The 24,222-nt window shown below is 46.8% G+C and overlaps 1 protein-coding gene and 1 long non-coding RNA gene across 3 annotated transcripts in view; one reads left to right on the plus strand and one right to left on the minus strand.

Annotated features, from left to right (window-relative positions):
* Positions 1-2,176: 2,176 nt before the first annotated feature.
* On the minus strand, positions 2,177-11,485 carry LOC136169451 (uncharacterized). Its single transcript, XR_010663405.1, has 3 exons — positions 11,307-11,485; positions 2,894-3,149; positions 2,177-2,309 (listed from the first exon to the last, which is right to left on the minus strand). It is a non-coding gene; the product is annotated as an uncharacterized lncRNA (long non-coding RNA).
* Positions 11,486-11,584: 99 nt separating this feature from the next.
* The window catches only part of PTPN14 (protein tyrosine phosphatase non-receptor type 14), a 192,975-nt gene continuing 180,337 nt past the window's right edge, over positions 11,585-24,222 (plus strand). Inside the window, exon 1 of one of the 2 annotated variants that reach the window (XM_065936217.1) lies at positions 11,585-12,114. The gene's annotated coding sequence lies outside the window, so the exon portion shown is untranslated. Of the gene's footprint in view, positions 12,115-15,891; positions 16,035-24,222 lie in introns of those variants that run through there. The other variant, XM_065936218.1, reaches the window with a different exon arrangement.

Consider the following 24,222-nt stretch of genomic DNA (forward strand, 5'->3'; position numbering starts at 1 on the left):
CAGGAGGTCAGTCCAGGCAAACTAGCTGAACCCTTAACTATCATTTACTGCCCTAGACATACAATATCAAATGCAAATCTGAAGGAAGAGAACCAAGTTAGGAACAGGGCATAAAGAGGGAAAATTATAAAATAAGCAAAAGAGAGGCTGTACATAAAATGAAGAACAGAGTATGTTCGGAATGGAGATAAGTCCAGGCTTCCCTGGTGGCTCAGATGGTAAAGAACCCACCTGCCATGTGGGAGACCTGGGTTTGATCCCTGGGTGGGAAGATCCCCTGGAGGAGGGCATGGCAACCCACTCCAGTATTCTTGCCTGGAGAATCCCCATGGACAGAGGAGCCTGACTAAGATCCCACATGCCATGGGGCAATTAAGTCCACGTGCCACAACTAGAGAAAGCCTGTGTGCCTCAACTAAGACCCAGTGCCACCAAAGACAAAAAAGCAAACAAACATCAAAACCCCCTAAACACAGAAACCACCAGCTAGAAAAAACAACAAAAACAGACACGTTATTCCATCTCTCTAATCCTCAATTTCTTCATCTGTAAATGGGAGATTATAACCCCTACATCATAGGGTTCTTGTAAAGATTAAATAACATAGTACATGTAGAATTCTGAGCACAGGAAAATAACTGTATATAATTACATGAAATTATACAGTTTTTATTTATCCAAATATTCATAAAAAGTTTGTTGAAGATCTATGTACCAGGCAGTGGAATACAGTGGTGACCGACACAGACAAAAATCTCTACCTGTGATGGAGCGTCTGGAATGGCAGACGTTGGGTTGGGCCAATAAGCAAACAAATGTAAATAGATAATATAAATAGATATATAATGTTAGGTAGTGTGTGTGCTATCAACAAAATTACAGCAGGGTGAAGGAAGAGAGGGTTTCCAAGGTGGCTCAGTGGTAAGAACCCAGCCGCCAATGCGGGAGATGCAGGAGACATGGGTTCAATCCTGGGTCAGCAAGGTCCCCTGGAAGAGGAAATGGCAACTCACTCCAATATTCTTGCCTGGAAAATTCCATGGACAGAGGAGACTGGTGGGCTATATAGTCCACGAGGTTGCAAAGAGTCAGACATGACTGAGCATGCACAGGAACAGAGGATGGAGTGTGAAGAGGTTCTATTTTGACAGGATGGTTGGGAAAGTTCTGTCCAAGGACTGAAGTGAAGAAACACCTAGAGGAGTGGAGTTCTGGGCAGAGGAAACAGTACATGCAAAGATCCTGGGGTGGGAGAGTATTCGGAGTGTATGTTCAAGGAATAGCAGAATGCCGGCATCCAGGGGGCAGAGGGAGCCAGGGAAGTATAGTTGGAAATTAGATTGGAAAGGTAGCTAGTTTTTCTTTCAGCATATAAAAGTTCTGTCCTTTGTGTATCCCAGGACCTCAGAGGTGCCCATCGGGAGGGAAGCTCAGGACGTGCCCTCCTACATGAGTAAACTCCTTCTAGCATCTTAAGATTTAGGATGTCAGAAGGTACCTCTGTCTCCTAATTGTAGCAGAAGGCACCTCAAAATTGAGCTTCCTAGACCATTTGCCTTTGCCTTGCTGGCCACCATAAGTATCTTGCAATCCTCAGTGGTCATTCCAAACCAGTCCTCTAATTGCCCTTGTCTGGGTCTGTGGGAATTACTCAGAAATGTTTGAAGTCAGGGAGTCAGCCACCCTCTGAGTCACCCCTTATTCTAGGGGAGGCAGCCAGGAAGCAGCCGGGTCTTAAGAGGAGGTTTTGATTTAGTGCTATTGGATTCACTGACATAGCCCTGCCCATACTTGGGGGTAACCCTATCTCACCCCTGCAGGCTGGGGAGTCCATGTTCTTTAGAAAGGCATCCCAAACACGACCGATTCTTCCCTCCCCCAGCAAAGTTGTTCCTTGTTGCTAATCACAGCAGAAGATTCTTTTCATGGCCCATACCTTCAGAGGGGTGTTCTGGCAATAGCGGCCAATGTTAGAAACAAACGCACCCTTTCTTGTCCTATTTTCCAGTCCTCTCTGAATCTGCGATCCATCTGGAAGTCTATCTAGCTTTTTTTTACTTCCATAAGTTGCAGTAGTACAGTTTGCATTATTATTTATTGACAATTTCATTTAGGTGTTTAAATTACATTTGAAAATAAGCTCAGAACCAAAGAGGTGAGGGGGAAAAAAACAAACTAATGAATTACCTTTTATTGGGGCTTTATTTAAATGTCACATTCAGGACACGAGATGGAGAAGAGTCAGTGCCCATAAAGTTGGAATCCGGTTTCCTCAGGCTGGATATATTTTCAGGGAGGTTTTAGGGCAGCTGCGAATATTAGCAACACAGTGTCAGTGAAAGGGCTGTATCTCGCCTGGCCCTTTATTCTGAATGCCATCATTTTAAGAAGGTACAGACTGACGCTCTGGCTTTAAACATTTTTCCTCTGAGGTTGGTGGGAAAGGACTGGAAAATGTACATAGTGAAGAGAGGGAATCTATTGAGATTTTACTCGGAAACGTCCTGGCTGACTTGACTTTTATAACAGTGCACTTAGCCATCACTTTATCTCCTACAAACAATGATTTTAAGATTCCACTCAGGATTTCTCTAGCCCAGTTATTCTTAGCAACCTGGCACCTATTGCCACTACCATGCCACAAAATGACAACAGGCAGATATTTTGGAGATGGTTAGACAGGGATCATTACAGCTCTCATTGACCTGCCCTCACGCAGCTCCTTGAGGTGTTGATGGCTCCTTGGCCAGCCCTGGTAAATTCTATAGCTGTGTACCTTCCTCAGAGCTGGCCCAGGTAGGGATATAAACAGGACGAAGAACCGCTTAGCTCAGTTCATGGATTCATGAGAGAATCACAAGCAACTATTCTTAGAAACTAGGGTATTTCTGACCTTTTGAGATTGAGGTCACGAACAGAAATGACTCTGCACTACCAGAAATGGTGACTTCAGGCCAGTCGAAGGCGATCTTCTGTGTGCTAGGAAGGACCGTGGACCCAAACCGCCACTTCTTGGACTTCATGAAGCTAAAAAGTGAGGACTTTAATTCATAGGAATCTTGGGAGCCGATGACAAAAATGCTGTTGTTCCGTCGCCCAGTCATGTCCAACTCTTTGCAATCCCATGGACTTCAGCGCACCAGGCTTCCCTGAAGAAATAATTAGTAGTGACATTAGTAGTGAGTTCTTTGAAAGGATTCGCTCCAAGACCACATGGCAGCAGCTTCCCTTCCCCCTTTTACTAGGTGTACTCAGAAAGACATGGGGACAGAAGGATTTAAAATAATCGGAGATACATACTCTGGATATGTGTCTTCTTATTAGCAGAATTTAACATCAGCCAAGTACAGCTGTCCTCTTCATGGGAATTTTGACTCTACCCTGTTGATGGTTTCGTGTCCCGTTTATACCATACAAGCTCGGCCACCACCTACCCCTATTCCTGACCTATCCTGGTACTCAATAAACTTTGCGGCAACATGATGGCTTAGAAAGAAAATGAACAATTGGAATTAGAGAGGTCCATATTCGAATCGTGGTTCTGCCATGTACATAGGTACTTAGGTACTCGTCTAAATGCAGCTATTTAAGGTCTTGAGATCTCAGTTTATTTCTCTGTTAAACAACAAAAACACTAACCTCGATGTATCAGCCTGCTAGGGCTGCCGCAGTGAGACACTACAGGCTGTGTGGTGTAAACGACAGAAACCAATATTCTCAGTTTTGGAGGCTGGAAGTCCAAATTAAGGTGCTGTCAGGTTGGTTTTTGGAGGGGCCTCTCTCCTTGGCGGGCAGATAGCCTCCTTCTGTGTCCTCACATGGCCTTTCCTCTGTGCACACATAGAGAGAAAGCTCTGGAATCTCTTCCTCTACTTATAAAGACATGGGTCCTATTGGATTGGAACCCCACCTTCATGACTTCATGCAATTAGCTCTGTAAAGTCCTTATCCCCAAATACAGCCCTGTTGGGGCTTAGGACTTCAACGTATGAATTTCGGAGGGACACCGTTCAGCCTACAACCTTCAAACACCATCACAAGCCCTACTTCAGATTGCGTACATACAGGACCTAGCCTTGTTCCTAGCGCATCGCAAGTGCTCAATGAATATTGGTTCTCTTCCTTCCTCCCTCTGTCACTCCCATCCTAGGAGGTCACCTTCTTCTCTACCATGAGGAGCCAGGTGTGAACAGAGGAATTCTCAAGACTTCACTTCGGTTAAAAAAAAAAAAAGCCCCCCTACCCTTCTCATTGTGGTTTCAGATGCCTCCCTGGGCACTCTATCCTGTCTGAGAATTCTCCTTCCCACCTAGAGAAATGCACCCAGCCTGCTCCATCTCTAAGATCCTACACTGACACCTGAAGACATATTCTTTCTTCTGGGAATTTGGATTGAGATTCAGATGGATTTTCCTGCTGAAGGCAAGAAATCCAATCTGTAAGAAATCTACAGAATGAGGTTGGTGATGGTATTAATACGTACGTAACACATTGAGAGTTCAATGTGAACCAGGTGCTGTTTGAAGAGTTTCCTACGTACTGACTCACTCACCACAACCTTACTACTCCTCGTTGATTCAACCTTACAAGAGACATGCTCATAATTCCTCATTTTACAGGTGAGGAAGTTCAGGTGGGAGAGCTTTAGTACTTTGCCCAGGGTCACATAGCTAGCAAGTCGCTTCCCTGAGGACTCAGTGGCAAAGAATCTGCCTGCCAATGCAGAGGAGACATGAGTTCCATCCCTGGGTCAGGAAGATCCCCTGGAGGAGGGCATGGCAACCCACTCCAATATTCTTGCCTGGAGAATCCCATGAACAGAGGAGCCTGGCGGGCTACCGTCCATACAGTCGCCAAGAGCAGGACACCACTGCAGCGACTTAGCACGCACGCACCAGATCTGCTACACTCTAATAGACTATGGTTTTGAGTTTATCGATCACATGTAACTGACTACAGAGAGCCTTTCTTTCTCCTTTTCATTCCTCTCTCCCTCCCTTCCTTTTCTTCTCTCTTTTCTTTCTTTCCTTCTTTTTTAATGACTCTATTTCATTACAAAGTTGAAGATGGCTTAAATAAAAATTAAGAAGCTCTTTAGAAAAGATTTTGGAAATACTGAAACCTTTCCCCCCCCACCCTCCCTGGGTAATAGATGACTTTCAGCAGTAAAAGGAGGGTAAACTCTTCCTTGGCAGTATGCCCCATGGAGGCTATGGTGATGATTTGTGTGTGTGTGTGTGTGTGTGTGTCTGTGCGCGCGGGACGCACATGTCAGTGTGGGAGGAAAACTGTGTGTTCTCATCAAGCCTGGAAAGGCTGAACGACAAGGTGGGGGCCAAGAGCAGGGGAGAAAGTCAGCAAGCTGAGACCGGTGAATGTGACCAGTTAGCACCTTTAAGACATGATTCAAAGTGTGTTTGTGATCTAAGGTGAAATTAGTAGAGAATAATGAATACATTGAAATAGGCAAGATACTTCATGGTGCCTAGGTTTTATTTCTTTTAACTTGCTGAAAATAGTACAAATGTGTGTGAATTATCTTTCTCAAGTGTACTTGAATAATAAATATTGCTATTGTATCAGATTTTAAAGAGTAAACGATTGGTTGCGTCTTGTACATTTTCTTTGGAAAAACTAGTGATTGGTCTAGAGTGAGGCTGCCCTGGTGTATATGACCCTTGCTGATACCATTGCCCACGTGGTCAACTGCAGTTGCCAGGGGAGCTGGCACAGTGTCTCAGAGGACAGATTTATCTTTCTCCTCCCAGCTTGAAAGAACACAACCCCAAAATCTTTGGAATTCTTTCCAGAAGGAAATAACAAGGCAATAATTCATTTGTGACCTTGGTTGATGGGCATGGATCTGGGGGCCCTCTCTTCTATGACTTAAGTCAGAGGATGATACCTTTGGAAGGCAGGGAGCATTTTCCTGAGAGGTGGATAAAAGAAGAGAGGTGAAGTGGGGTGATAATAAGGTGCCCAGAAGGCTTGGTGGCCAGAGCCCAGGGTATATCAAGAATGAGAGAACTGAGACACGAGGAAAGGTGAAGAAATGGAGACAGTACGTAACATAAAGGGTGCAGGTATGGTGGGCCTCAAAAAGAGACTGGAAAAACAGGTATCTTGCACTTTCGTCTTATTCATGAGTCCACAAAAGTCTCCTGTTACGTTCAGTTTAATTTGGTTGCTCATTCGTTTCCAACTCTTTACGACCCCATGGGCACGCCAGGCTTCCCTGTTCATCACCAACTCAAACTCGTGTCCATTGAGTCGGTGGTGCTATCCAACCATATCATCCTCTGTTGTTGCCTTCTCCTCCCACCTTCAATCATTCCCAGCATCAGGGTCTTTTCAAATGAGTCAGTTCTTTGCATCAGGTGGCCAAAATATTGGAGTTTTAGTTCAGCATCTGTCCTTCCAATGAATATTCAGGATTGATTTCCTTTAGGATGGACTGGTTGGATCTCCTTGCTGTTCAAGGGACTCTCAAGAGTCTTCTCCAACACCACACTTCAAAAGCATCAATTCTTCGGTGCTCAGCTTTCTTTATAGTCTAACTCTCACATCCATACATGACTACTGGAAAAACCAAAGCTTCGATTAGATGGACCTTTGTTGGCAAAGTAATGTCTCTGCTTTTTAATATGCTAAGTTGGTCATAACTTTTCTTTCAAGGAGTAAGCATCTTTTAATTTCATGGCTGCAGTCACCATCTGCAGTGATTTTGGAGCCCAAAAATATAAAGTCTGTCATTGTTTCCCCATCTATTTGCCATGAAGCGATGGGACCAGATGCCATGATCTTAGTTTTCTGAATGTTGAGTTTTAAGCCAACTTTTTCACTTTCGTCTTTCACTTTCATCAAGAGACTCTTTAGTTCTTCGATTTCTGCCCTAAGAGTGGTGTTATCTGCATATCTGAGGTGTTTGATGTTTCTCCCGGCAATCTTGATTCTAGCTTGTGCTTCATCCAGTCTGGCATTTCTCATGATGTACTGTGCATATAAATTAAATAAGCAGGGTGACAATATACAGCCTTGATATATTCCTTCGCGATTTGGAACCAATCTGTTGTTCCATGTCCAGTTCTAATTGTTGCTTCTTGACCTGCATACAGATTTCTCAGGAGGCAGGTCAAATGGTCTGGTATTCCCATCTCTTGAAGAATTTTCCAGTTTGTTGTGATCCACACAGTCAAAGGCTTTAGCATAGTCAATAAAGCAAAAGTAGATATTTTACTGGAACTCTCTTGCTTTTTCAATGAACCAGAGGATGTTGGCAATTTGATCTCTGGTTCCTCTGCCTTTTCTAAATCCAGCTTGACCATCTCAAAGTTCATGGTTCACATACTGTTGAAGTCTGGCTTGGAGAACTTTGAGCCTTACTTTGCTAGCATGTGAGATGAGTGCAATTGTGAGGTAGTTTGAGCATTCTTTGGCATTGCCTTTCTTTGGGATTGGAATGAAAACTGACTTTTTCCAGTTCTGTGGCCACTGCTGAGTTTTCCAAATTTGCTGGTATATTGAGTGCTACACTTTCCCAGCACCATCTTTCAGGATTTGAAACAGCTCAACTGGAATTCCATCACCTCCACTAGCTTTGTTCGTAGTGATGCTTCCTAAGGCCCACTTGACTTCGTATTCCAGGATGTCTGGTTCTAGGTGAGTGATCACACCATCGTGATTATCTGGGTCATGAAGATCTTTGTATAGTTCTTCTGTATATTCTTGCCACCTCTTCTGTTATGTTAGCAGTATTTATTTGAGCATGGTGTGACTTCCTGCCTTTAGTCACCATGGGGAGATCTGAGTCTTAGGAAGTCACTTTTTCAGAATTCCCTGGTGGTCCAGTGGTTAGGGTGCAGCACTTTCACTGTCAAGGGTGCAGATTCAATCCTTGGTTGGGGAATTAAGACTAAGATCCCACAAGCTGAATGGCATGCCCCCCTGACACCCCCACTCAAAAAAGGCACTTTTCTTCCCCACATTTAAAGTCCACAAAGATGCAACCAGGAGGGAAGGGCTCAGTCTTATGTGTCAGAAATGATTCTTCCAAAGCAGATTCCATGAAGTTATTAATATCTCTAAAATGAGAGCTCATAATATCACAGCCACCACAGTGCCCTATCCAGAGGATGCCATTCACACTGCAGACTATTTGAGCTCCTGGAGTACTGTTTACTGTGCTTGTGGCTGTACGTGACAGTTCTGCATAGTCACATAGCTTTTTCAAAAGTCACTAGATGACCTGAAGTCTGTACTCCAGTCAATTGCCTAATTTGTTTTTATTGAGAAGAATCTCTGAATGTGTACTACCATTAAAAAAACTCTTAAAGTTGGTTGTTCCAAAATGTTTTTTCCTCCTCTGCTACTTAATATTTTTTGTAGGTGTTAATAATCTAGGCTTATTTATGATTACTTTTGTTGTAACTCAACAGTTCTGAACTGGAGGTAGTCAAGGCATAACGGAATTACTTGGGAAATGTTTTCAAAATATACTTACCCAGTATACCAACAGAAGAATGGGTAAGCAACTTGTGACCCAGACCCACATATACATAACACACATTATATTTATAATTCTATTTATACGAAGTTTGAGAACCTGCAAAACTAGCCTATGGTGGTAGAAGTTAATCTTGAGAGGTGATACTGACTGAAAAGTCACTTAAGGGGAGTTTTTGTGCTGACGGACATTTTCTATATCCTGATTTGGGTGGTTTTCACATGGAAATATCTGCATGAAAAAGTCACGTTGTATGTACATTTTTATGGATTATGAATTATATATATATATACACCAACTGGAGTCTCTCTACCCTAGACCATGGGGATAAGATGAATGAGACATGGGGAGCAGGGCTTACAGAGGACGTGTATTTTGAAAAAGCTTCTCTTTTCTCTTTTCCTCTTTGACAGTAAACTGCCAAATATCCTCTTAGGAACTGAAATTAGACTTAGGATAAAAGCAAACATTCTCTCTCTCTCTCTCTATCTATGACTTTACATTTTGTAGAAGGCCCCTAGTGGTTGTCAGATTTCTCCAAAGAGAGCCTGATCACTTTCCAGGTTTGTTTGATTGGGGAACTTATTTTGTTTTGCTTCTCAATGGTTTTAAAGGTACAAAATTAATAAATTAATGAGAAACACCTCGGAGGTGGGAGGAATCACGGTGGTCCATGAGATTTGAACTTTATTTGTAGCTTAAATTGGGCTTAGAATCAATTGAAAAATTTGGGAGCATATTTAATATTGACAAGGTCCTAAAATTACAAAGTTTGAAATAAATGTGTAGTGATATGTTTGGAGCTTATCCCATCAACCAAGCTCCTAGTCACTCTGATGCATATTGAGGAGACTCAAGTATAAAGAAGACTTAGGCAATGGGTTGTTTCTTTCTCTTATGAAAGAAACTTGTGACTACTTTTATATATTTATCTAGAGAATGAAAGTTTTTTTAACCAGTTTATGGGCTTTTAAATTACTAAGGCATTTTTTTTTTTTAGTAGTAAAATTATTTAAAATAAAAATGAGCCCACAGGAGTAGTACTAAATCTTATTTGGTGGTTTTCTGTTTTGCTGTTGAACACCCAGTAACATTCTCAACATTTATTTTGATTCTGAAGGCGGTGTGAAAACAATCCTTCCCCCAAGACATCCTGGCTTTATCACTTAGCTTCCTCCATAGGCATGCCATCTGCACAGAGGAGTAAATATTCATCCTAGTTCAGGCTGGGAAAGACTTCAGAGATGAACTCCTTCAACCAAGCTCCGAAGTTGATGTCACATCCCACTTCACAATGAAACTCAGGCCTACAGGTGAAGTGGCTTGCTCAGGGTCACCCAGGTACAACTGCTGTGTACATACAAGTCCTTTCTCTTCTACACAACAGTCTCAGCGTGTTGTGCGCGAGAGTCTGGTATCAAAGTGACTTTCGAGCAAAAATACACAAATGCCACGTCTTTTCCTTGCAACCCCAAGAGGCCTGTAACCCCAAGAAACCTTGAGAGCCTGTAGGCATTTCCTTATCTTAGATCTTAATCCTGTCCTGGTTAAAGAGTTTATAAGTTTGCATTTTGGGGCCAGACACACTAGGGTCCATTATCATAGTATACTTGCTGTGTGGTCCTTGGTGAGACTGAGAATGTCTTCACACCTCACTTTCCTCACCTCTGAAATGGGGATAATAGTACAAGAGCACATGAAGTGCCTTCCACACTTCCTGGTGGACAATAAGGCACTCCCTAATTTTCTTTGGAAATCCAGCAAGTCCATATTGAAAGTATCCAGCTATTTCTTGAAAGTTGGAGAAACTGATTTTAACTCTCTTCAGCCTATTCCCTTTCATCCCTTTAAGGTCTTCTCTGCTTCTTTGTAGTTTTGCATGTGGGCAAGTGCTCAGGGAAGTCACGTGACCACAGATTTGTACCTGATGGGTACAGAAGACTCTTCCCCAAGAGCCCGGGAATTCTGAGTTGTGGGACACGGAAGGAACTTGGAACGACATCCTCAGTGGCAATTCTCCGAGGACCCTATTCAACCTCAGAAAGGCTGAAAGGATCGGGCCCGAATAAGACCACAGACTCCTAAGGCATTATTTTTGCAATGCCAAGGACCACAGAAAAACAGGCAAATCCTTTAACTTTTACAGCTACAGAGGTCAAGGCTTTCAGGGACGGGGACACTCCTCGCCGGTGACGGCAGGGGAAGTCCGAAAACCCGGGTTCCCGGCCCGGGCTCCGAGAGCCTGGTTCGTCTCACCAGCTGCGTCTCATTAACTCCACCCCCGAAAATACGAAGGAAGTTTCCTCCCAGTGCCTACGCCGGCTGGGTGGGGCGATTCTGTGACACGGAAAAAGCCGGGAAAACGATTCTAACTCCTTGGGTACACGAATTCCTTGGGTAGACTAACTGTGCGGTTCCCGGAGGAGCGGGTGAGGGGTGGTTTAGGCCACAGGTTTGGTACCCAGAGGTTCCAGGAGTCCTGGACAGATAACTTTAACATTGTCTGCTCTGCGAAGCCACCTTCTTTCTCCGGGTCTGTTTGCCCTGTGCAGTGGCTGCGTGGGGACATCCTGCTTGGAGGGGTCCCCCGAATAAGGTGGGCCGCTCTAGGTCGGGGCGGGCCAGTCCCCGCCGCGGCCTCGCCTCTGCAGGTTGCGGAGGTCTCGGTGGGATTTTTCCTGCCTCCCCGCCGCCCCGCCCGGGAGAGGCGCTAGGTGGGCTCGCTGTGGTCCCTTCGCTTTCCCCACTCCCCCAGTCTCTTACTCCGGGGAGTTTCACCCCGTCCTCCCTGCCCAGCCCTCACCTTTGAAAACCTTCTCCCAAAGCCACCACATTTATAAAAGTGCGCGACTTCTCCCGGGCCTGCAGAAGGAGCTCCGGCAGCTCGGCATTCCTCGGATTCCAGCGCTGTGACGTCCCCGAGGACGCGCGCCCGGGGCTCGGAGCCGGGGCTCCCCTTCCCGCGCCGCCCCGCTGCGCCCCCGCGCGCGCGCCCGCCCGCCCCGCCGCATTCCTCCCCGCCCCCGGCGCGCGCCCCGCGCTCCCCCCGCGCCGCCGCGCCGGGCCCGGGGGTGGGGGAGCCGCGGCCGCCGGCGCCTGCTCCGTCCCCTCCCACTCGCCAGGCCCCTTCCTCCCTCCTCTCGCGGCCGCTCGCATTTCCTGCCGCTCTGGCTCTCCCGGCCCCTGAAAGTTCGTCCCAACTTTTCTCTCCCCGGGGAGGGCGCGGCGGGCGCAGTCCGGGGGCAGGTTGCTGCGCTCGTCCTCGCTCCGCCGCCTGCCCTCCGGGCGCCGGTCCTCGGCGAGCGGCCGCCACTCCGTGGCCCCTGGCGGCGCGTCCCCTCCCACCTCGGCCAGCCTCCCCGTGCCGGCCCCCTCTCTGGCGGGACAGCCCCGCGCCGGGGTGATTCTCCTTTCCCCCCTTCTCCGGGCGCTCTCGCGCCGGGATCGCGGCGGAAACCTCCCTCCCCTTTCGCCTCCTCCGGCTCCTTCCCTCCGCCCCTCCTCCGCCAGCCACTGGAATCAATTCCTTGGGGGGACTTGGGGCTCCGCCGCCCGCGGAGGGCAGCCTTTCGGCGCGGGACTCCGGGGTTCCGACGGGGCCATGTAAGCAGGTAAGCGGCGTCTGGGGCGGGGAGTCGGGCCCCAGGCTGGGGGCCGCCCTAGGCGCTCCGGGTGCCTTGCCGATGACTTGGGCAAACGCTGGCCACGCCGACTTGGGATCGGCGGCCCGGGACGCCTGGCAGGGCAGCGGGAGCGCGAGGGGGCCGGGCAGCTGGACTTGTTAAGTGGCGGTGGGAGCCGCCCGCTAATGCTCACGGCTTGGAGTTACGGTGGAAGGTGTGCGCTGTCTGCAGAGTGGACGGTGAAACTCACACTCTCGCCCCCTCCTCCCCACTGCCGTTTTCTGTTGGGGAACCACAGAGGGCCTAGTGAGGGCAGCTGAGATACCCAGACGGCGGGGGCCGGAGGATGAAAGCCAAAGACGTCTCTGCCTCTCAAGCTGGAGCGGGTCCCCCGCCGCGACCCTCCTGTGTTCCACACCCCCCGCCCCCGACTCCCCCCCACCCTCCAGGAGACAGGATCTTGAGAGGCAGAAATTTCCATGCCCTTCCACTAGGCCACAATCTTGCCACAAAACTTCTGGGCGTCTTGGCCCCTACTTGGGTGGTCGGCTGACTCACAGGGAGACCCTGTGGCCCCCTAATTTCAGAGCAGGTCTCCACCGCGAACGCCGCAAGTTCTGAATATTAACAAGTTCCAAGGGTGGCGTTCAGACACCGTTTTCCCTTTCTCCTGACTTGACCCCTGCTTCTGGGGTTTCAACGCTCGGAAGGGGTTTTTCACCTTTTTGAGGAGCAGTGAGGAAGCGCTGCCCCGACACCCCCTTTCCTTCCCACTTCCTCCAGGTCCCGTCACCCCCACCCCACCCCTCCTCCCTACGGCTTAAGGCCGATTGTGGGCTTTGCCTTCAGTCCGTCCAGGGGCTGGCTGTTGCTGGGTCTTTGTGAAGGTGAGGAATTTCCAGACCGCTGGCTGTGGATGGGTTACAGGGTTTCCACCAACGTGTGAATTTCTTCAAAAGGGTTAGTTCGTTGGCCCATTCATTCAATAAACCTAGTTTTGCAGTGTGTCCCCCTGGGCTAGGAACTGGGAATACAAAGATGCTAAAACTGGATGTAACTGCAGCCTGCGGGAGGAAGTAGTGTGTCCTGAGAGGGCCTGGGAAGGCTTGGTCCAGAGGCGAGGGGGCCAGGTGTGCCCTGAGTCTGGAGAGTTCAGGTGTTGCTCACCTAGAGGACCGATTAGGAAAGTGCCTGCTAGGGGGGAGGAAAGAACTAGTGCAAAGAAAGAGTCATCCAAAATACGAGTGCAAAGATATCATACCTAGTAGAGAGCTGGGGGCTGAAGGAGGATTTGTGGCTTGGTTGGTTCAGTGTAGCCAGAACAGCTTTTTTTTTTAATATCAGATATTAAACTGGAAGCACTTAGGAACCAAGTAGCTTCCGGAGGGGCACACATCTCTCTCTTTGGATGCCTGATGCTGGTTCTGCAAAAAGCAGTGGTTGGGGGACCATCTGCATTTTCATTGACACTAATTGGCTCATGCCTGGCTGGTTTCATCAGAATGGTACTGATGCCTTTTCAAAGGGCCACCTGAATGCAGTAGGTAATAATGCCGCCCCTCACAGAACCTTGTATTGAAGTCGCCTTATCTTTTGGTGATGGCGTTTAAAGCATGTGCCTTGGGAACGATAGCCTTAAAGGGGAAGCTGGCGAGCACAGATGCGCTTTTGCCTAATCTGCCTGGGCCTCTGTGCTCCGCAGAGCGAGTTCGTATGTGTCCCTGTGTTTGTTGTAGTATTCTCCACTTCCCCACGTCATCGCGGCATCAGCACAGTTGGAGGAATGACTTTTCCTTCCTCTGAAACCTTACGAAAAGCAGAATGTCTTCTAGCAGATTGTCGTCGCCTCCTGGTCCAGGATTCAGCAGATCCTGCCTAGAAAGCTTTTTATAGTGCAGGAGCCTCCGGTAGGTGGTTTGCCGCTCAAGGGTGCCTCTTGACTGGGCTGAAGTGGCTGCGTAGTATTCTTCATCGTGGCCGCGTCCTGGCCGAGGTGGCGGAAGGCCAGCTCTCGGTGACCTCAGGCCAGTGCAGGCGAGTGAGGAGGGCACATTGACTTCCTACAGTGCTGGGGATTTGCCTCGGCCTCCCCCGGCCCCCCAGAAAGAAAGACAGAAACATACCTTTCTCTATCTCAAGAACAGCCCCTGGAAAATGACTTTCCTGAAGGCGTAGGACCTTCATGAGAGAAAGGGCTCAAAGAGAAACTCTTGCTATTCCCAGGTACCGGTCCAACCTCCATCATTGGCTTAAACATACAGTTGTTATTGTCAACACTTTAGATATTCAGGTTTGTGCAGACCGTGTGGAACAGACAGCTGTAATGGAAAGAGCATTTAGACTATTTTCATGCGGAGGAACCTTAAAAAAATCAGAGTAAAATTAGGATGTTTAGGAGAATTCTTACTTGTCTTGAATGGATGAGCCAGAAGTTGACAACTGGGAGAACTTTTCCCCCCAGTGCCTTCCTTCCTTATTAAGGATTCTATTTCTGGCTTCAGGGATGCGAACATATACCCTTGGATTGTACCTTGCCCCCCACCTGGGTTCCGTATTCTTCTCCTTTGTCACCTGCAGTCCTGCATTCGGATTTCTTCGGTCACCAAATGCTGTGCATTTTTTGAACTCATTCTAAGCCTCAGCGCAGTGTGCCTTGTTAGAGATAAGGCAGGGGAAAGAGATAAGATGAAATCTTTCGCCAATTCAATTATTGCTGCTTGTGCTGCTTGAAAAAGAATGAGGGAAAACAAGCACGTTTTGGTGGAGAAGAGGTTAAAATTGATGTCTAAAATGAGACTCTGTGGTCTCCCCTTACTGATTTAATTTACCCTTCCCCCAGTCTGAGCCCCGCGGAGGACTTATTGAATGGTTCAAGGGGTGTGTGTAGCAAATTCAGCAGCTTTTCTGGCCTGTTGGTGTGCTGGAGCCGGAGACCCAGGGCTGGGAGTTCGAGATATAGCTCAGTTTGTGGCCCAGCTCTGCCGTCTTTTAGCTGTGATGTTAACTGAACTTTGCAGCCCTCCCGAGTCTCCATTTCTTCATCTCTAAGGTGGGGCTAGCAGTTGTTAACGTGCCAGGATGCTTGTGGGGAGTTCCGTGTAATGCCCTATGCCCCTCTGCTCACAGCGCCTCCCTCACACTGAGTAGGTGTTGAGTCCAGGACATCTATTTATATGTCCCAGGAGTTATATGTGGCCATGAATGCGCTCTTTGTGGGTCACTTTTTCCCCAGCAGCCTGAATTCACATGCGTGCCAACATACACATAAGGCTTTGTCTTTGACCTTTTTTTTTTTTTTGGTGTGTTGGCTCAAAGCAAGCGTGTTGGCTGGCAGCTGCTAGCCCCTCATGTAGAAGGAGGGTGTGAGTTGCAGGACCAGGCAGTAGGTTAGTTTAGGGAGGGAAAGCCACGTAGACAAGGGCAGAAAAAGGGATCCTTTCCCCCATACACTGCTTCCTATAACGAGAGTCTAGCACTAACACAAGGATCCTTGCCTTTCTAATGTTGAAATCCAGTGAATTAAATGATGTTAGAATAAATCCGCCCGCCTTTAGCAGGAATGCAGAAGGTAGCCGATCGGCACAAATGAGTCCCCGCAGCCTTGCTTTACTTCTTTGAAGCTCAGGTCTAAGGAGTCAGTTGCAACGCGCCTCTCAGGTCCTGCCAGCTTCAGGTCGCTTGAACTTTAATGTTGCCTTTCATCCGAGAAGCCTGAAGTATTTGGCAAACATTAACTCACTGATCTTCATGTCAACCTCCCAGCAGGAGGGGATGTCAGAAGAAAGGAACAACTCCTCAAACGTCAGGAGGACAGGTGTGTAGTAACTGTTCCAGAAGCCGATCGGATTGCTAGAGCCAAGAATTGATTGAGGATCTGACATGATAACAGGATTCCAGACGGGTCCCAGGTGAAAGAAGACCCCTTTGAAGAGTAGAGGGAGAAAGTTTAGGACACGCAGATCAGGCGGTGGTTTTTGCAGTGGAAAGGGGGAGGAAATCGCATTGCTAGGACCAGCCATCGCCTTTGCTGCGTATTGCATGCATGCTGATTATGAAAATAAATAATCTCTGAATTATTTATAATTTTGAATGAGAGGATATGATGCAATTCTTGTGGATGAGGATTTAGAGTAGCTGAGGTAAAAGGTAAGTGACTAAGTACCTTTTTGTGGGATAGGAGTGGTTATGTGTCCAAGTTGGATTATAAATGGCATATGAACATTGTTTTAATTTCCTTTCCCTTCTTCCTGTTGGTTCCATATGCCTTGGCTTGGTTTTGTTTCACTCTCCACTCAAGCTTTTGTTGGGCTTGTTTTATGGTCCTTGCTACTGGAAAAAAACGCATTGTGGCCAGGCTCGGATCAAGCTTGTATGTAAAATCTGATACGTGGCTGATTTGGCTTAGTTCCTGAGGGGACTCCATTAGGCCCCGCTCAAGGATTTCATCCTGGGCCTGGTCAGTTAGCTTGACCCAGAAGTCTGTTGCATTTCCAGAGGTCCTGTAAACCCTAGGTGGCCATCCCATCAGTGCTTGATGCTGGTCAACCAGGAGGTGTCTGGTGAGAAAATGAGGAAAAGCGTGGCATGACATCCTCTGTGAAGCTGAGCATCCTTTTCACATTTGTGATGTTTTAGATTTTAGAATTGACCGATATTCCTAAATCGGGGAGCTATTTACCATGAGGGCTGCTGACTTGATTTCCTTTGGCTTCATTGTCGAAAATTAGCAGAAGTTCCTCATGCTTGTCTTTGTGCAAACTGGATCCTTTTCCAGGACTTCATTTCCTCAAGTCTTTGGGAATCTGTCTCCCAGGAGTTCTTTCTTTCACACTCCATTCCCTTCAGGTAATTGGGACATTAGTTAAGGCAGTAGTGAGCCTCAGAATCACCTGGAAGGCTCATTAAACACTGTTTGCTGGTATTATCCCCCATGCCAACCCTAGCTTCTGATTCTGTAGGTCTGGGATAGGCCCTGAGAATTTGCATTCCTAAGACACTCCCAGTTCAGTTCAGTCGCTCAGTCGTGTCCGACTCTTTGCGACTCCATGTAACGCAGCATGCCAGGCCTCTCTGTCCATCACAAACTCCCGGAGTTTACTCAGACTCATGCCCATCAAGTCGGTGATGCCATCTAGCCATCTCATCTTCTGTCGTCCCCTTCTCCTCCTGCCCCCAATCCCTCCCAGCATCAGGGTCTTTTCCAATGAGTCAACTAAGACACTCCCAGGTGATGCTAATACTCCTGGTCCTTGATCACCAGCATTTCGAGAATGGATGAGCCATTTTGGTCCATTCACCCCTTTCAGCCTTGTGTGGTAGTCACTTAAGTTTTTCACTGCAGTGGTTTAAATGATTCTGGTTCTGGTGGTTTTGGCGCTCTGGAGAGGCTGGGAGTCACCTAATGGTAAGTTATTCCTGGCTAGGCCCTTGGAGAGCATGAATTAGATGTTTCCATTATAATGGATTTGCATGCTACCCTCTCCCATCTGACCCCACCGCTTGGTTCTAAACAGTTTGGTTTATTTATCTGGTACTTCTCTCCGTCTGCTTATCTGCCATACATGCCCAATTCTACCTGTCTCAGATTGAACTCATTGGTTTCTTGCCACAAAAGCTGCTGCCTCTGATTTCCTGTCTTACTGACATGAATTGAGTTAGCTGCTGAAACCAGGCACTTGAAGTTCTCTTCAACATGTCACTCTTTGTTAGCACCCAGCACCCCTGCCCCCGCCCCTCAAACCCCCATAACAAACCCATTTAGTCCTTAGATCCTTTGAGTTTGTGTCTCTAAAGTATCCTTGATTTGTTCCTTTCCCTCCATCACCACTGCCTCTTGGGATTGTTCAAGAGCTTCAAAGGCTGTCTTTCACATTCTCTTCATCTGTTCTCTTAAAGAGCTTTTTAAAACACAAACCTTTTATAGTATTTAAATTCTTACTGCATTGTGCTTCTTAGTACCTGTGTGATAATTCTTTCTTACCCTGACTACCTTCGCATTCCCATCTGCAGTTCTTGTCTCTATATGCCAGGGCCCTAAGACCCTGAGGGTGATGTGTAATCCCCTTCCTTTATTCCTTACATTCCGACCCAGACTGACCTGTTCCCCGTGGCCGCCTGCTTAGCCCCTGCACCTTCAGCCAAAGCTTTCCCTGCCCTGACACTCCTTCCCACTGCCAGTTAGGCATTCCTTTCTTTATAGTTCCAGAACACTTTGCAGTTAGCTCTATCGGTAATTTCTGTCTCACCATATTATTTATGTTTACCTCCCTGTCTCCTCTACTAAGTTATAAGCTTCTCCCGGCAGGATTTACATTTTATTTGGTTCAGAATCTCTGCCCTGTATGGAGGCTGGCTAGAAGCGCCACGGCTTACCTTTACTGCTGCTGACTCTGTCCCAGTGTTCTTAGCACTTTCTGTTATGTCTTTCAACAAGCCTGTAAAGTAGGTACTATTATTATTGCTGTTATGCAGAGAATAAAATGGAGTTAACTTTTTATAAAGAAGTGTTTAAGGAATCCATGAATGAATGCATTTCTGAAATGCTGACCTGGAGGTTTAGAGCCCAGTTTGGTGTGGAATTTATTGTTTATTCTTTAATAGGAGGTGTGGTGCGCTGGGAAGATTATATCATGTTAATGACTGTATGTGATTTTCAAAGTTAAACAGATATCAGTGCTGTTTATGATACACATCTCATTTGTTCATCTGAGGAGGCGAATCACATCCCTGAGTTGTTTTCTCAAGCTACTGAGACTCTGCTTCTTATTGTTTTGTTTTACTTGGTTACTTTCAAACACATAGTTATTTTCTTTCTTAATTTTTCAAACCTAGGAAGCCTTGCAGATCAAGGGAGTGTAAATATCACACAAAAATTAGTAAGTAAGAACATTTGGGGCTTCAGGCATAAAACAAAATTGTTTTCACAAGTTTAGATGTACTATGATTAGAGTATGTTTAATTTCATTTCTGTGCATTGTTTTCTTTCATACCTTATATTAATGAGGAAAAGGCAAATCACTCATTATTCAACCTCTGAGTTACTAGTCTTTAAAATGGAAAAGAGAGAGACCCTCCATGACGTTGTCATAGTGGGTACCAACCTGTCCTTAACCAAGTTATCCTGTTCTACGTCGTGTTGTTGTTTATGTCCAGTCATGTCCACTTCCCCATCGACTGTAGCCTGCCAGGCTCCTCTGTCCATAGGATTTCCCAGAGAGGAATACTGGAGTTGGTTGCCATTTCCTTCAGGGGATCTTCCTGACCCAGGGATCGAACCTGCGTCTCCTGCTTGGCAGGTAGATTCGTTACCACTGAGCCACTGGGTTCTGCATATAGAACCGTGTAATGAGAACCATGTAATGAGAACCGTGTAATGAGCAGCACTGATATCACTGATGTTATCCCCCAGATCATGAGATGGGCTTTTGTCATTATTTTAGTTCTCAAGTAAAAGGATTTAAGGCAGGTCTCATGGTCATGAAAGTGACTTTGTTATGAATTACATGTACACACTGTATACACTTGAGCTTGATCCTTTAAGGTTCTCCACAAATAACACCTGCCCCCCCCCACCCCCCCCCCCGCCCCCCAGTGTTCCTCTGATTTCTTCGTTATGTCCTGCTATTCTCCAGGGTTCTGCCACGCTGCAGCTGTTTCCTGAACAGGTCCCAGGAATCCTAGAGCTCAGCCATCCTAACCTATCCAAAGCATCTTCAAAGGTCCACCACAAACACCACTCCCCTGGACAGCCTTCCTGATCTCACCTCCCGCCCGCCCCCCCCCCCCACTGGACCCCTCTGCCACTTTTTAAAACAACTTTATTTCTTTATTGGGCTCTATCAGGTGTCAGGGACTTTCCTGGTGGCTCAGAGGTTAAAACGTCTGCCTGCAATGCGGGAGACCCGGGTTCGATCCCTGGGTTGGGAATATCCCCTGGAGAAGGAAATGGCAACCCACTCCAGTATTGTTGCCTGGAGAATCCCATGGACGGAGGAGCCTGGTGGGCTACAGTCCATGGGATCGCAAAGAGTCGGACACGACCGAGTGACTTCACTCACTCACTCACTCATCAGGTCTTAGTTGCCGCGGGTGGGATCTAGCTCCCAGCCCGGGGATTGAACCTGGGCCCCACCTGGGCTGTCTGTTGGGAGCATGGCGTCTTAGCCGCTGGACCACCAGGAAAGTCTCCCCTCGGCCACTTCATCGAGGCCTTGGCCTGTCTGTGCCCTGGTCCTGGTTAGCCGCCTCTGCCCTCTTGAGCCTGCCAGCTGCCCAGGAGCTGCCACTGGCCTCGCTGCTCTCACGTCCCTCCTCATCCCCAGCGCAGACTTGCCCCAGACTCTTGCTTCTTTTCTGCTGCTGGTTGCCTGTACCTGTTCATTCGGGTCTGCCTCCTGCTTGCCCCGGGGATGCCCTCTGAGGCGAACCCTTCTCTCTCCATGGCGGCAAGGCTTCAGGAAAGACAGTTATCCTGACCTCTGTCTGCCCTCGTCCTGCTTCTGCCGGCGCGGAGACCGGTCCGCCCCCTACACCTCCGAGTCGTTTTAGACGCAGCTGGGCCTTCCCTAGGGGTGCAGCGGGTGGGACTGCGCTCCCACTGAATGGAGGGTAGCGGGGTGCAGGTTTCATCCTTGGGCGGGAACTAAGATCCTACATGCTGTGCAGTGCAGGCCACCCCCCCCAAAAAAAGCAAATCACTTTTATATTTTCCTTCTCTTGCTTGAAATCTGTCTTGCCATTTGATACTGTTCAGAGATGCATACACCAGTCATAAAAGTAAAGTTGAACCTTGAACAGTGTGTGTATTAGAGGGGCACCAACCCTTCGCATATTTGAAAATTCTCATGTAACATAGACTTGTGTACCCCCCCGCCCCCATATCTGTGGTTCCACATCCATGGATTCCAGAAATGCAGATCAGGTAGCACTGTAGGTACTTACTGTTGAAAAAATTCCATGTATAAGTGGACCCATGTGGTTCAGATCACGTTCAGGGGTTAACTGGGTAAAGAAATACCAGAAAGACAATGAACACCAAACACAGGGGACAAGTCGGTAGTGAAGGTGCGGACCGAAGTGTAGTGTCCTTTTATTTCCTAGGCTGAGTGGTGGGAACATGTAAGTTTACTGTGTTCTCTTGTATGTCTGATGTACTTAATTTTAAGCATGCACAAAGCTGCCCAAGGTCAGGTGCAGACTTAGCTGAGCCTTCCGGCTCTGCATGCACAGCTCTTGTTCCCACCTAACCCAACCGCTAGCCTGGGCTGGAAACATTTCTCACGATTGAAACATCCTGGCTTTGACTCATGTCTACTCTTACTCTTCCCTTGAATTCCTTTTCCCATCTGGTCACATACTAATTTCTTCTGTTCTGTATCTTCTTAGATGTTTTGTCTGACATTCCCTTTCTATCATTTGGAAGAGTTCATTGTCACCTGGTCTGTCTTCCTTTGGTCTTCTCCTCAGTCTTTACTGATAAGCATCACATGAAATTATAGCTGTTTGTTCATCTATCTCCCCACAGTTTTGAGCTCTTTGGGGACATGTTTTGTAGATTTACTTATCTTTGGGTTCTTGGCACCTGCTGCAAAGTAGATATTCAATAAATGCCTGGAATTGTTGAATCATAGATGTAAGATTAGTGGTTTTAATTGAAGTAATTTTTTTTTAAGAGCATGTCCAAAAAAACTTCAAATTGAAGGAAGGAATATCTTGTGGATTCAGTATCAGAAATGTAGACTGAATTGATATATACATGTGTGTGATAAGTCACTTCAGTCATGTCTGACTCTTTGCGACCCTATAACTGCAGCTTGCCAGGCTCCTCTGTCCGTGGGATTCTCCAGGCAAGAATGCTGGAGTTGTCATGACAATAGTGGGCTGTCATGCTCCCCTCCAGGGGCTCTTCCCAACCCAAGGACCGAGTTATACATGGATTTCATAAGTCAAACCCATGATTCGTTTTAGACATTATTTCTTCTGCTTTTCCCGTTTACCTTTTGGTGACAGGCGATGGTGTAATTGTTTTGGTTTGTTCTTGTTGTTTAGTCTTTCCCCCCACGATCACGGACTGTGTTGATGTTCTCAGTAGCAGTGTCCGAGAGTCTGTGTGCGTCTAGGTGTGGAAGTAGATCTGCTGTGAAGTGGTACCACTTGTTGGAAGGGTGACTTCTGCCATCAGTGCTACTTGCTCTGGGATAGAGAAGCCACGCATCCTTGTAGAGGAGAGGCAGCAGAGTTTATTTTTGCGGCAGACGTGTCCCACTGCAGAGCTGTGATAACCATAATGAAGGAGGATTATGCTGTATTAGGTTTATGAAGGGTGTACTGGTCTGTTACCAGGGTCAGTGGTGACAGCTCAAACCAGCAATTAGGTTTCATTAAAGACTCCAGCAGGCAATTAGCATTCGTTTCTGCCAATGAAATCCTATGATCTATTAAGCATATTCTTTTTCATTAGACATTTTGTAAACTGTGCTTTACATGACAGAGGTACACTTTTTTTTTTGGTTTGTTTGTTTAGACATACACACGTCTCCAAATTATCATTTGAAAAATGGGCTGACTTTTAGACTCCCTGTGTTTAAACCTGTTGGCTATACTAACATTCTGGGTGGACTGTGCTGTTTTAAAGTCTGTATATTTTTAAAAGTTCATACAGATTCTTTTATTCAAAGGCAAGGAATTTGTTATGGAATATTATATAATTATGTGATTTATGAGGGGGAAACAGTGTGACTGATGTGAAACGAATTATAATAAAACTCTAAAATAATGAAATGACACCTACCAGTTTTAATTATATTCTCTAGAAAATTATTGTTTTACTTAAGAGGCATCTAAAAATAAAGGCTGGGAAGGATGATTTGTGCTGTGTTTCAGCTGAGCAGCTGTTTGGTTGTTTTGAAAATGAGACTTATTTTCCAAGGGTTGGGTTTGGTACAAGTGAATGTTTCATGTAGCTTCATCCTTAGGCATGCGTTTAGGCATTTAAACTTCGCCTGTGACTATGATGTGATGTTTACACTTACTACATCATTAAAAGAAATTTTCTCCCTCCTCTCTCTCTCCCTATTCCAGTCCTTCCTCCTCGCTTCTTTCTTCTTCTCTCCCTTCCTTCTTTTGTAATAGATTACCTTCATGTGGAGGACTCTGATAGGTTAATTGGGACTTCCCTGGTGGCTCAGTGGTAAAAAATCTGCCTCCAGTGTAGGAGACATGGGTTCGATCCCTGGGTTGGGAAGATCTCCTGGAGGAGGAAGTGGCAACCCACTGCAGTATTCTTGCCTGGAAAATCCCATGGACAGAGGAGCCTGGTGGGCTACAGTTCATAGGGTTGCAAGGAGTTAGACAGGACTGAAGTGACTGAGCGCAGCACACACAGATAGGTTAATTACTGTGTATGTATCAGGGGTGACAAAAGGGAGAATTGCAGGGTACAGCCCATCAGGCTGGACACTTGGTGTAAAGGTCCGAAAAGATGTCTATTTCCGTGAGTTACTTAGACTCTTCCTGTCGTTTGATTCTCTCAACATTTTTCTCATTTGTAGACTGCTATACCCTGATGCTGGGAGGGATTGGGGGCAGGAGGAGAAGGGGACGACAGAGGATGAGATGGCTGGATGGCATCACCGACTCGATGGGCATGAGTTTGAGTAAACTCGGGAGTTTGTGATGGACAGGGAGGCCTGGTGCGCTGCGATTCACCGGGTCGCAAAGAGTCAGACACAACTGAGCAACTGAACTGAACTGATCCCCACCCAGAGATAGAATGGTAATAGTGGCTGAGCATCGCAGCATGAGAAGGAAGCTGCTAAGAAGCTACTGGAGAGGGAAATGGCAACCCACTCCAATATTCTTATCTGGAGAATTCCATGGACAAAGGAGCCTGGAGGGCTACAGTCCATGGGGTCACAAAGAGTCAGACACATCTGAGCGACTATCACTCACTCACTCATAGCTGCTTGAAATCTGTGTACATGAGCATATTAAAGACTCCAGGAAGTCTTGCAATAAACAAAAATGGGTTGAATTTATTTAGGGACTTTTTTTTTTTAAGTCAGTTTTATGGAACACATAATCTCAAGGGACATGAAT

The sequence above is a fragment of the Muntiacus reevesi genome, chromosome 5 (genome assembly GCF_963930625.1).
Source record: "Muntiacus reevesi chromosome 5, mMunRee1.1, whole genome shotgun sequence".
Classification (NCBI taxonomy): Eukaryota; Metazoa; Chordata; class Mammalia; order Artiodactyla; family Cervidae; genus Muntiacus; species Muntiacus reevesi.